This window comes from Strigops habroptila, chromosome 15 (genome assembly GCF_004027225.2).
Source record: "Strigops habroptila isolate Jane chromosome 15, bStrHab1.2.pri, whole genome shotgun sequence".
Taxonomy (NCBI): domain Eukaryota; kingdom Metazoa; phylum Chordata; class Aves; order Psittaciformes; family Psittacidae; genus Strigops; species Strigops habroptila.
Window position 1 is genome coordinate 12,294,895 of NC_044291.2, and position 12,531 is coordinate 12,307,425.

The following is a 12,531-nucleotide window of genomic DNA, read 5'->3' on the forward strand; positions in this document are numbered from 1 at the left end:
GGTGGCTGCGGAGGTGACAGCCCAGGAGCAGGCACCTGCATCTCCTGGTGCTTGGCATGTCCCTGCTGGCTCCTCAACTCTTGGAGCTGTTTCTGCTGACACAAGTGCTTCACCCTCCTGTTTGTCCACCCACCCAGACTGCAATGGCTTCCCTTGGGTAGAGCAGCATTGAGGGAGACCGTGCCAAGAGCTGTGCTGAAGCTGAGGGAAACCACATCCACTCTTTGCCTCCTCACACACAACTGCAGGCTCTCAGCTTGGCCAGGCAGGAGTTACCCTTCGTATGGCTTTTAGGTGCCCAGAAATGTCACCCCAGAGGACTCTGATGCTGGCACACGCCTCACCAAAGGCAGCTTGTACAGCCTGTGCTCCCCTGGGGTGCACTTGGGGCCTTTTCCAAAGGTAAGTGCAACACGTCCTTGTGCTCTCTCCCAAGAGACCTCTGCCAATCCAATGACCTTTCACAAAGGGGATCCCAAAGGAATGCTGATCTTCCCCTGTAACTGCACTGCCACTGTCCTGCCTGTTACACCACGTGCTTCATTCCTCTTATCTGTCATAGATTTTCCCCTGTCCAGGACACAGTGACCAGCTCTGAAGCCCTCTTTTCAGCAGGCTGTCCAGAAAAAGACACTTCCCATTATTCTCCAGTTGCCTCCTCCCGTCACTCTTAGTTCATTCAGAGTCCTCTCCCCTAAGATGCTGCTTTGAGCTTCAGGCAGTAAAGGCTTACAAATCATTCTACGGTCTAATTGTCTCCTTGGACAACTCTTCAATCATGTTCACAGATAGCTCTTTGTATCTACCTGTGTCTCTAAAACATTTCTCATGAGATTATCCCTGTGTAGGAACGTGACCCCGTGAGGCGCTGCTTGCACCAGGCACGTGGTGCCCGAGTGTATTTTACTGTGTAGGACACTTTGTCCTGCTTTCCTTTGCTTTGCTTTGCTTGCCCAGAGGAACAATCCTGCTGTGCCCGTGGGCAGGCAGGTCTCTAAGGCAGCCAGGCTGGGAGTTGGTGCACAGGAGCTGCACCATCCAGCCGCCAGCTTCAGTGGAGAAGTGGGATGTGAGGAGAAGTGACGCAAGTCCCAGGTGGACGATGAGAGCAATGTTGGGTGGGGAGGTGAGGAGCGAGGTGCTCAGTGCAGCGCTGGACCTTAAGGGCTGCTTTTCCTGCCTGTCCAGGCCTCTGGAAGAGACACTCGGGATCAATGGCAATGGAATAGAAATTTCTAAACTGAAAAGTAATAAAATAAACACTTTCAAATAACTTTCTTCAGAAGCTCTTTGTAATCCTCCTGCACTCGGAAACCTCCCCAATTCCCTGGAAGACAATCTGGAAGACTTGAGAAAAACAACAGGGTTTTTGTCAGGGTTTTAATAAGCCCCATGGTGTATTTGGGCTGAGTCTATGAACCTCAGGTACTGAGAGGAGACTGAAGAAACCTCTCAAGAAGTCCAAGTCAGAAACAAAGCCCCAAGTCCCTTCAGCACTAATGGGCCCCACTGAGGGCTGTTACTGACAAAGCCTCCCCAGGGACTCGTTAAAGCAAGTAACTGGAGGCTGTGATTAGAGGAAGACAAAGGCAAAATGCAGGTGCCTGATGGTGAGAACACCCTTGGTTTGTTGGATGAAGCAGAAAGGCCAAGCCCTGAGCACAGCCCTTGGAGAAGTAGAGCCTGAAATCCTGAGAATGAAAGTTCTTCTCATAGGCCTTGCTGAAAGAGGCAACTGCCATAGCCCAGGGGACAGAGACCTTTTGTTCTTCTGGGCCTTTCAGCCTTGCCAGAATCCTCAGGCATCTCTGCTGCAGGCTGTCCTGCACTGGCCCATGCCTGCACCTCTTTCCCTTCAGGCTGTTGACACCCATCTTGCTTTCCCACCTAGCTCTCACCTGGCATTTCTGTACCTTCAGTCACATCTCTCCACCCATCGCTGTCTGTTCCTTGAAACACAAAGCCATGGGCTGATCTGGACTCCCTCTGGGTGACCTCTTGCACCACAAATCCACCTTTTGAGAGCCATTTCTCTTTCCTTACATCCAGTCTGAACCTTCCAAGCTGCACACTGTATTGGTTTCCTTGTCTTCCCACTACCAAGAAAACCTCCATCATCTCTGAAACCCCTCTTCAAGTAGTTGTAGGCTGCTCCTATAGTGTCAGTTCAGCAGGTGGAATGAATATCCCTCAACAAAGCCATCTAAAGGAGGTTTGTAGAGCAATGGGTGATGCCATCAGTATAGAGAACTAAGCACCAAGGAGGAGCAGTGGGAAAAGGGAATGGTCTGGATTGAGAGCTTCTTGGCAAGAGCCAGAAGGAAAGGTGTGTCCTTGGGTGCAAGATACCCCATGCTCTGGGGACAGGGGTGTTTTGGACAGCTTCCTTAGCAACACCTGCATCCCTGGAGGGCGATTCCCTGGACCTGCACCAGGCAGCAGCCACGTTTCTCAGTAGCACTTTCCATTTCCTCCTCTGGTAACACCCTCCACTCCACATTCATGGACCCCAAACTACCATTGAGGAAACACATTTTGGTGAAGGGAAGAGCTCCCTGAAGCACATCTGCAGTCGGTGAGTTCCAAGCTGTTGTGCAAGGCTGGGGCTGGAGCTCGTTTCTTACCCCCATCTGTAGTGCAGAAGGTTGGGGAGCACCATGACCAAGCAGGAAGTGAGAGATTGGGTCCCAGCACAAGATCTGCCTGATGGAGATGGAGCTCACAGCTGCAGTGTCTCAGAGTCATTGCCCCACACAAGGTGTGTGTGATAAATGGCCATGTTACTGAGCTGAATCATTCAGCTCAAGACTTTAGTGGGAAAGCTTGGATTTGAGAAATCCTGATGCAAGTCCCAGGTGGGCACTGAGAGAAACGATGGATGGTGGGGAAGAGGAACCGATGATGACGATGGGACAGAGGACAAAGACGGCGTGTACAGTGTCTGGCAGATGCACTCTGACACCTCCTACATATCCAGACTTCATCAGGAGATGCTCTGGATCAGTATGAATTAGAGAGGGCTGATACCACTTGATCTAAAAGTGGAAAGACAAAGAAGGCTGGAAAAAGAATAAATCCTCATTCATAGTTCTTTCTTCTGTCAATCTTCTCTGCTTGGCCACACTCTTGACATTTCTCCAATTAGCCACACAACACTTGCAGAATGAAGGAAAATGATGCACAGAGATGTGGCTTCTTGGGGCGTTTTGCATGTGAATGAGCCCTGTGGTGCCAAGTTCCTGACCTGCACGTACTGAGAGAACAAACAAGCCTCTCAAGAAGCAGAAGGCACAAGAAAACCCCAAGTTTCTGAGGGTGTTGGAGGCTCCACTGGGGCCAGCACTGACAAAGCCATGAAGGGAATGACCAGTCAATGTGTCGCTCCCTTAGGGCTGATTCAGCAAAACCTTGGAGACACTGGTTGCAGGTGACCAAAGTGACGTGCTGGTGACTCCGATGCCAGGTAGGCCCTTGTGTTTATCATCAGAGTGGCCAAGCCCTGACCTCCAGGGCCTGGTAAAGGAGATCCTTTCCCTCCTGCAGCGCTCAGGGCTCTGCCTGGGGTCAGTGGGAGTGTGTGGGTGCAACTTGGTGGTAGATTGTGTTGCTTTGTACACAAAGCTGTAGCTTTCTGGGCATTTGGCAATGCCTGTGAATTCCCCACAACCCATCCGGCTTCTTTCATAGCCCTGCTCACAGTCCTCAATCACCTCAGATGTCCCAGTTCCTTGCTTGCCTCCTCCACTTGGATCCATATCCCAGCGCTGCATTGCCCATCCTCCTTATTGTGCTGCCCTAAAATCATAACTTGAGCTATTCCCCATCGGCAGGAGTGTCCCTTGCTCTTCCAGGTCCTTTCCTGGCCTGTAGCACCCTCTCTGCTGTGCACACCCCGCTCTCTGCCCGCACTCACAAGTGTCTCCCAGAACCTTTACACTTCCCCTGCAGCAGCGACACCTCACTCTAGGAGGTTCCTGCATTCTCCAGGCTCAGGGACCCTTATCGGACTTGCTCATGCTCCTTCACCATCAAGTTGCTTCCCATGGAACCACCTGGATCAGCCCCCAGAAAAGTCTGAGTCTTCTCCTCTGGAGTCCAGAGTCTGTTCTCTGCTGCTGGCCTTTCTCATGCCCTTTGGCATCTGAGTCCCCCCTATTGCAGGCTCATATCATCCAAGGCTGACACTGATGGGTACATCCTGACCAGCTTTGCCTTGGTGGCCAGGATCAGGTCCAGGGGAGCATCACCCTCGTTGGCACACCCTGCATCTGTGTTAACAGGTCATTCCAAGATCCTCCAGACTGTTGCATCCTGTTGCTTTGCCTGGCCAGGGAATGCCGGGGCAATTCCAGTTCCATAGGAACCTGCTCATTAACCTGGAGACTTCCTCAGGTGCTGACAAAAGACCTTTTCTGTTTCCACCCCCTGACAAAGTAGTTTGTAACTGTGAGCACAATGTCCCTCTTACCGTCTCCTCTGATCCCCCGTGACAAAAGCCAACCCAACCTGTTGCCTGTCACATAGAAGACCTCCAGAAATCCAAGCTTCCCCTTCATGTAGGGGGCATTCCCCCTCCTCATCCCTCTTGCCTCCATGCTACAACTGCTGGGCTTCCAGCCATCAAAGGGACATGAGATTAACTGTAAAATTCTCCCCTTTCAGTGCTTGATCTAAGGAACAGCATTTTAAATGATGCCTCCCAGAGTCCAGTGCCTTTCTTCCTGGGACAAGAACAGACCAGCACGTCCTGGGGAAAAACATTCTCTCAGCACCTTGGAATCTGTGCCTTTGGTCCCATGGACTGGTAAGGGTGTAGTTTGCAAAGTAACCCCTGGCTTGATCCCCATCCAGCGCTGGTTGTTCCCCTTTCCCATCCACAGTCCTGCCTCAAAGCACAAAGGCCTGGGAGACCTTGCTGGTGGGAACTGAGGCAAAGAGGAGATAGGCTATCTGAGATCTACCTGCATGTACTCATGCTTTACTTAGTAGTGGTCCTGTGCTACTTTGTTTCTTCTTTAACTGTTGCTGAAGTAGCAACAGCTCATCTTGGTGCCCTTGAATTCCTGTTTGAGTTTGACTGAGTTCTGCTATGACCCATCATTGTGCTTGGAGGATGCTGTCTCTGAAGGCCAGATGGACCCAGGCTGTCCCGGGTTCAGCTACAGCAGTCATTTTTCTCCTTCTTAGTAGCTAGTGCAGTGCTGTGTTTTTTAACTTTCAGCCTGGGAACAACGCTGATAACACTGATGTTTTTAGTTGTTGCTAAGTAATGTTTATTCCAACCAAGGACTTTCTCAGTCTCATGCTTTGCCAGGGAGGAGGGGAAGCCGGGAGGAAGCAGAGACAGGACACCTGACCCAAACTAGCCAAAGGGGTATTCCATACCACAGCACGTCATGCCCAGTATATAAACCGGGGAGAGTTACCCGGAAGGCCCAGATCACTGCTCGGGTTGGGTTGGGTATCGGTCGGTGGGTGGTGAGCAATTGTATCCTCTCCCCTTGTTATTTCACTAATCATTATTATCATTGGTGGTAGCAGTAGTGGTTTTGTATTATACCTTAGTTGCGGGACTGCTCTTATCTCAACCCGTGGGAGTTACATTCTTCCGATTCTCCTCCCCATCCCTCCGGGAGCGGGGGGAGGAAGGGGGGGAGTGAGCGAGTGGCTGTGTGGTTCTGAGTTACCGGCTGGGCTCAAACCACAACAGTTCTTTTTGGCACCCAACGTGGGGCACGAAAGGTTGAGATAACTGTTTGCTTCCAGTTACTATGACTCTGGCTAGCATGGCCCCTGCGCAAGGATGACACGCAAATTCGTGAAGTGTTCCATATTTTTGTGACCCGGAAGAAGAATGATTTCAAATGGGGACCTGAACAACAACAAGCCTTTGAACAAATTAAACGAGAAATAGTTCACGCAGTAGCCCTTGGACCAGTCCGGGCCGGGCCAGATGTGAAAAATGTGCTCTATACCGCAGCTGGGGAGAATGGTCCTACCTGGAGCCTCTGGCAGAAAGCTCCAGGGGAGACTCGAGGTCGACCCCTTGGCTTTTGGAGTCGGGGATATAAAGGATCCGAGGCCAGCTATACTCCCGCTGAAAAAGAGATACTGGCAGCCTATGAAAGGGTTCGAGCTGCCTCAGAAGTGATCGGAACTGAAGCGCAGCTCCTCCTGGCACCCCGGTTGCCTGTGCTGGGCTGGATGTTCAAAGGCAGGGTCTCCTCTACACATCATGCAACTGATGCTACATGGAGTAAGTGGGCCGCACTAATTACACAATGAGCTCGAATAGGAAATCCCAGTCGTCCAGGAATTCTAGAAGTCATCATGGACTGGCCAGAGGGCAAAGATTTTGGGATGTCACCAGAAGAGGAGGTGACGCGTGCTGAAGAGGCCCCACCATATAATGAACTGTCAGAGAGTGAAAAGCAATATGCCTTGTTTACTGATGGGTCCTGCCGTATTGTGGGAAAGCATTGGAGATGGAAGGCAGCTGTGTGGAGTCCCCTGCGACAAGTTGCAAAAACTGCTGAAGGAGAGGGTGAATCGAGTCAGTTTGCAGAGGTGAAAGCCATCCAGCTGGCCTTGGACATTGCTGAACGAGAAAAAATGGCCAGTACTTTATCTCTATACTGACTCATGGATGGTGGCAAATGCCCTGTGGGGGTGGTTGCAGCAATGGAAGCAGAGCAACTGGCAACGCAGAAGTAAACCCATCTGGGCTGCTGCATTGTGGCAAGATATCGCTGCTCGGGTGCAGAACCTGGTGGTGAAGGTACGCCACGTAGATGCTCATGTACCCAAGAGTCGGGCCACTGAGGAACACCAGAACAACCAGCAAGTGGATAAAGCTGCTAAGATTAAAGTGGCTCAGATGGACTTGGATTGGGAACATAAGGGTGAATTATTTTTAGCCCGGTGGGCCCATGACACCTCAGGCCATCAAGGTAGAGATGCAACATATAGATGGGCTCGTGATCGAGGGGTGGACTTAACGATGGACACTATTGCCCAGGTTATTCATGAATGTGAAACGTGCTGCAATTAAGCAAGCCAAGCGGTTAAAGCCTCTCTGGTATGGAGGACGATGGCTGAAGTACAAGTATGGGGAGGCCTGGCAGATTGACTATATCACAGTCCCACCAACCCGCCAAGGCAAGCGCTATGTGCTTACCATGGTGGAAGCAACCACCGGCTGGCTGGAAACATACGCTGTGTCCCACGCCACTGCCCGGAACACTATCCTGGGCCTTGAGAAACAAGTCTTGTGGCGACACGGCACCCCAGAGAGAACTGAGTCAGACAATGGGACTCATTTCCGGAACAACCTCCTAGACACTTGGGCCAAAGAGCATGGCATTGAGTGGGTATATCACATCCCCTACCATGCACCAGCCTCTGGGAAAATCGAACGGTACAATAGGCTGTTAAAAACTACACTGAGAGCAATGGGTGGTGAGACTTTCAAACACTGGGATACGCATTTACCAAAAGCCACCTGGTTGGTCAACAGTAGGGGATCTGCCAACAGGGCTGGCCCAGCCCAATCAGAACTTTTACGTGCTGTAGAGGGGGATAAAGTTCCTGTGGTGCACATAAAGAATTCGTTGGGGAAGACAGTCTGGGTTATTCCTGCTTCAGGTAAAGGCAAACCCACTCGTGGGGTTGCTTTTGCTCAGGGACCTGGATATACTTGGTGGGTAATGCGGGAAGATGGGGAAGTCCGATGTGTACCTCAAGGGGATTTGATTTTGGGGGAAAACAGCCAATGAACTCAATTGTACGCTGTTGCCTGCTCTATAACACTTTTATAGCCCACCAGCTAGATATCTTCAGGTCGCCAGCAATTGACCCTGACTTCCCTCTGATCATCACCTCAACAAAGAATGAATTTTGAGGAAACCAGATGAGCTCAGCAGTGACCAGACGAGTTTGGCGGTATCATCAGCAGGCAACAACCCAACACTACATACTGTCCCTCCTGCCCTGAAAGACTATTACAAGAGATGGAGCCTGACATCATGGACTGGATGAGTTCAGCAATTTTACAGGGATTGGTCCATGGACTAGGGAACGATATCTTTGTCTGTGTGTGGGTGTGGGTGTGGGTGTATATATATGTGTATATATGGGACAGGGGTGATGGTGTGTTGAGAGATGTGGGATCTGAGCATGACGTGAATGGTATGGAATAAGGGGTGGATACTGTCCCGGGTTCAGCTACAGCAGTCATTTTTCTCCTTCTTAGTAGCTAGTGCAGTGCTGTGTTTTTTAACTTTCAGCCTGGGAACAACGCTGATAACACTGATGTTTTTAGTTGTTGCTAAGTAATGTTTATTCCAACCAAGGACTTTCTCAGTCTCATGCTTTGCCAGGGAGGAGGGGAAGCCGGGAGGAAGCAGAGACAGGACACCTGACCCAAACTAGCCAAAGGGGTATTCCATACCACAGCACGTCATGCCCAGTATATAAACTGGGGGGAGTTACCCGGAAGGCCCAGATCACTGCTTGGGTCGGGCTGGGTATCGGTCAGCGGGTGGTGAGCAATTGTATCTTCTCCCCTTGTTATTTCACTAATCATTATTATCATTGGTGGTAGCAGTAGTGGTTTTGTATTATACCTTAGTTGTGGGACTGCTCTTATCTCAACCTGTGGGAGTTACATTCTTCCGATTCTCCTCCCCATCCCTCTGGGAGCGGGGAGAGGAAGGGGGGGAGTGAGCGAGCGGCTGTGTGGTTCTGAATTACTGGCTGGGCTCAAACCACGACACAGGCACACAGTCAAAATGCTTGGGCTGTTCCTTGCTTGAATCATCAAGAGAGTAAGTAAAGACCCTGCAGTGATGTACTTTGTGTTCACTCAATGCCTGCAGGTAATGGGTGGCAGAAAGGACAGACCTTGCTTCACTGATAACAATTGATGGCTGATGCCTCTGAGTGCTAGAAGAATATTCCCAAAGATATTGTCCTGTCTCTATATCAGCCCGCATGTATCTTTGACCTGTCTCTATTACCTGCATGTAACTTTGACCAGCCCTGTAATGCCAAATGTCACCAGAGATTTGCATTTGAACACCTCACTCCTGGCCCCCATCACTGTTAATGACCATGAGAGCTGAGACAAGGAGCTCACATGTAGGTGCCTTTTAATGAAGACCTGACCAGAGGCAGGAGGAATCCCACCTTCTGTGGGTTTGTGGTGAGCCTGGGAGGGAGCTGAGCCCTCTTCCAGCCCCAGCGCTACAATCCCAGGAGGAGATGCCTCAACTAACCAGGCTGAATCCCTTCCTTCTGCAGGGGTAAAGGAGATCCCAGCCTGTCCTGGTCTGGCTGTCTTGTCTAATGATGAGACCAGAAAGAGGCTGCCCACAGGGAACTTATTGCGTCACCATCCCTGGAGGTATTGAAAAGACACGTAGATGTGGCACGTGTGGACATGGCTCAGTGGTGGACACCATTTGGTTAATGGTCAGACGTGATTCTAAGGGTCTTTTCCAACCAAAATGATTCTACAGTTCTAAGAAAGCTGATGTTCAGACCAAACTCTGTCTCTCAGCAGAGAAATGATGCTGCAGGAAGGCAGTGTGTCTCCCAGCTGAGGGAGGGAACATCAGTGCTTGCTTCAGGCTGTTTCCCATGGTGTCCCCCTGGAGCCCCAGGGAGCCCTGGAGGGAGCCCAGAGGAGCAGAGGCAGTGCCACCTTGGGCTGGGCCTCTGATGCTGAGCTGGGCTGGGCTCCTGGGACACAGAGAGATGCTGGCAAGTGGGCAGTGCTGCAGAGAGGCAGCTCTGCCCAGGAGCAGGGCCGGGGCACTGCCTGCAGGCACCGAGGACAGACCTGCGAGCCTCAGAGAGCTTAAAGGCACTTGGCAGGGGAGGATGCTGAAAGCTCCCTGCACAAGAAACCTTCCCAGCCCTGTGCGTGGTAAGGCTCTGGATGCAGGGCAATGCAGCTGCAGTTCCTGGAGGGATCTCCTCAAGCTGCTGCCTCGGACAGTCCATGGGATCTGTCAGGAGAACTCTCTTAGTTTCTCTGTGTAGATAAGGAAAAGGATGTGCTCCAGAGCAGGGCTTCCCTCTGCACCATGTGAGGGCCAGGACAAGACAGGTCCCTTGTCACGAGGGTGGCTGCAGGGTGTGAATGTAGGTGTGCAGCCAGGGGTGCCCAGCGCTGCCCTTGCGAGCTGGGTCCCTGCACCCCAGGGGCTGTGTGCCAGGGCAGGGACTCTGCCGCCCCCCAGGGTCAGCACTCAGGCTGCCCGGGAGCTCCCCACGGCACTGGGGGAGAAGCTGGGGGGAAAGGAACAAGCCCTGGCAGGGAAGGGAAGTGCCAAGTGGGTGACGCTGCTCCAATCTCCAGTCCCTCTGAGCACATTTGCAGAGGATCCTTCTGAAAGACACTGAGGCAGCATTTGCCTTAGAAGGAAGGATTCTGGGATTTGACGTTTTTCACTCTTGGTTGACAGGTTGGGTAGTGGGAGGTGGGAATTTACTTCTCTGCTAAGGAGAAGGCACCAAGAGTCTTGTCAGGACTTGTCTGAGCTGCTCCTGAGCCCCTGCACAGGCAGAGATGCTCCTGGGCAGAGCCCTGCTGCCGGCAGCGGTGTGCAGGGCAGAGCTGAGCACATAGCCCATGAGATGGGCTCTGGGAGCACTGACAGGGAGCAGAGCTGGGCACAGAGCAGCAGCTCCCGGCAGGGACAGCTCCAGGCAGCAGAGCCATGGGCAGGGAGTGGAGGGAAAGTGCAGCCCAGGCCTGGGGAGGGTGCGTTCAGGCAGCTCTCTTGGTGTCTGGCACTGGAGGTGGCTGCTGCCCATGCTCTGCTGGGCAAGGACCTGGCTGTCACTCTCGAAACTGCAGGGCAGCTGAGAACCAGAGTGATGGACTCTGCAGCAATCTTGAGTAGGCACTAACCCATAGACACTTGAGCCCTTGTGTCTGTCCCATGCTGAGACTCTTCACAGTTGCCTTCAAAACATTAGAAATTTTATACCTGAAACAGTCACTTGTCAGATGTGACATTGGGAAAACAAACCAACCAACCAACCTCAGAGACAATCATGACCAAGTTCTTCTGAGCCTCTCCTCTGCAGCCCAAAAATGTTCAGAGTCTTGAGTGCGTAAATTGAACTTCTGTATCTGACATTCCTTTTTTCCTAACCCGTCACTGCCTTTTTCTCCTATGATAGCGCCCCATGCCCAGGGGCAGCAGATGTCCAACAGCAGCTCCATCAAACAGTTCCTCCTCCTGCCATTCGCAGACACGCGGGAGCTGCAGCTCTGGCACTTCTGGCTCTTCCTGGGCATCTCCCTGGCTGCGCTCCTGGGCAACGGCCTCATCATCACCAGCACAGCCTGCGACCAGCACCTCCACACCCCCATGTACTTCTTCCTGCTCAACCTCTCCCTCCTGGACGTGGGCTCCATCTCCACCAATGTCCCCAGATCCATGCCCAATTCCCCCTGGGACACCAGGACCATCTCCTGTCTGGGATGTGCTGCACAGGTCTTTCTGTTCGTCTTTTTTATTTCAGCAGAGCACTACCTTCTCACCATCATGTCCTACGACCGCTATGTGGCCATCTGCAAGCCCCTGCACTATGGGACCCTCCTGGGCAGCAGAGCTTGTGTCCACGTGGCAGCAGCTGCCTGGGGCACTGGGTTTCTCTATGCTCTGCTTCAAGCTGCTAATACGTTTTGTTTACCCCTCTGCCAAGGCAATGCTGTGGAGCAGTTCTTCTGTGAATTTCCCCAGATCCTCAAGCTCTTCTGCTCACATTCCTACCTCAGGAGAGTTAGGCTTCTTGTGGTTGGTACCTGTTTAGCACTTGGCTGTTTTGTTTTCATTGTGGGGTCCTATATGCAGATCTTCAGGGCCGTGCTGAGAATCACCTCTGAGCAGGGACGTCACAAAGCCTTTTCCATGTGCCTCCCTCACCTGGCCGTGGTTTCCCTGTTTGTCAGCACTGGCACATTTGCCTTCCTGAAGCCCCCCTTCCGTCTCCTCCCCATCCCTGGATCTGGTGATGTCAGTGCTGTACTCAGTGGTGCCTCCAGCAGTGAACCCCCTCATCTTCAGCCTGAGGAACCAGGAGCTCAGGGATGCTGCGAGGAAGCTGGTGACTGGATGTGTTTCAGCAGCCATACACTGCCTGCTCTCCTCTGCAAGGGGCTCCCAGTGTAGGTCATGACAGGCCAAGTCTGTCTTTCCTGCTTTACACTTGTGATGTTGTCCTCTAAGTTATGTCAGTATTCATACCCTGCTGCTTCAGTATCTGCCCATCCTGTGTCAATGGTGGTCTCTCATTGTATTTAAGGGAAATAAATGATCCTGCCCCAACTTCTCTGTGTGTTGTGGTTTAAGCCCAACTGATAACTCAGAACCATGCAGCCGCTCGCTCATTCCCCCTGCCTTCTTCCCTTCCCCCCACTCCCAGAGGGATGGGGAGAAGAATTGAAAGAATGTAAATCCATTTTAAGGTTGACATATGAACAGTCCAATAACTAAAGTATAATATAACACTACT

The 12,531-nt window shown here is 51.9% G+C and overlaps 1 pseudogene; it reads left to right on the plus strand.

Moving 5' to 3' along the window:
- The first annotated feature begins 5,781 nt into the window (after nucleotides 1–5,781).
- Nucleotides 5,782–5,838, plus strand: LOC115617261 (annotated as a pseudogene).
- Nucleotides 5,839–12,531: the final 6,693 nt, after the last annotated feature.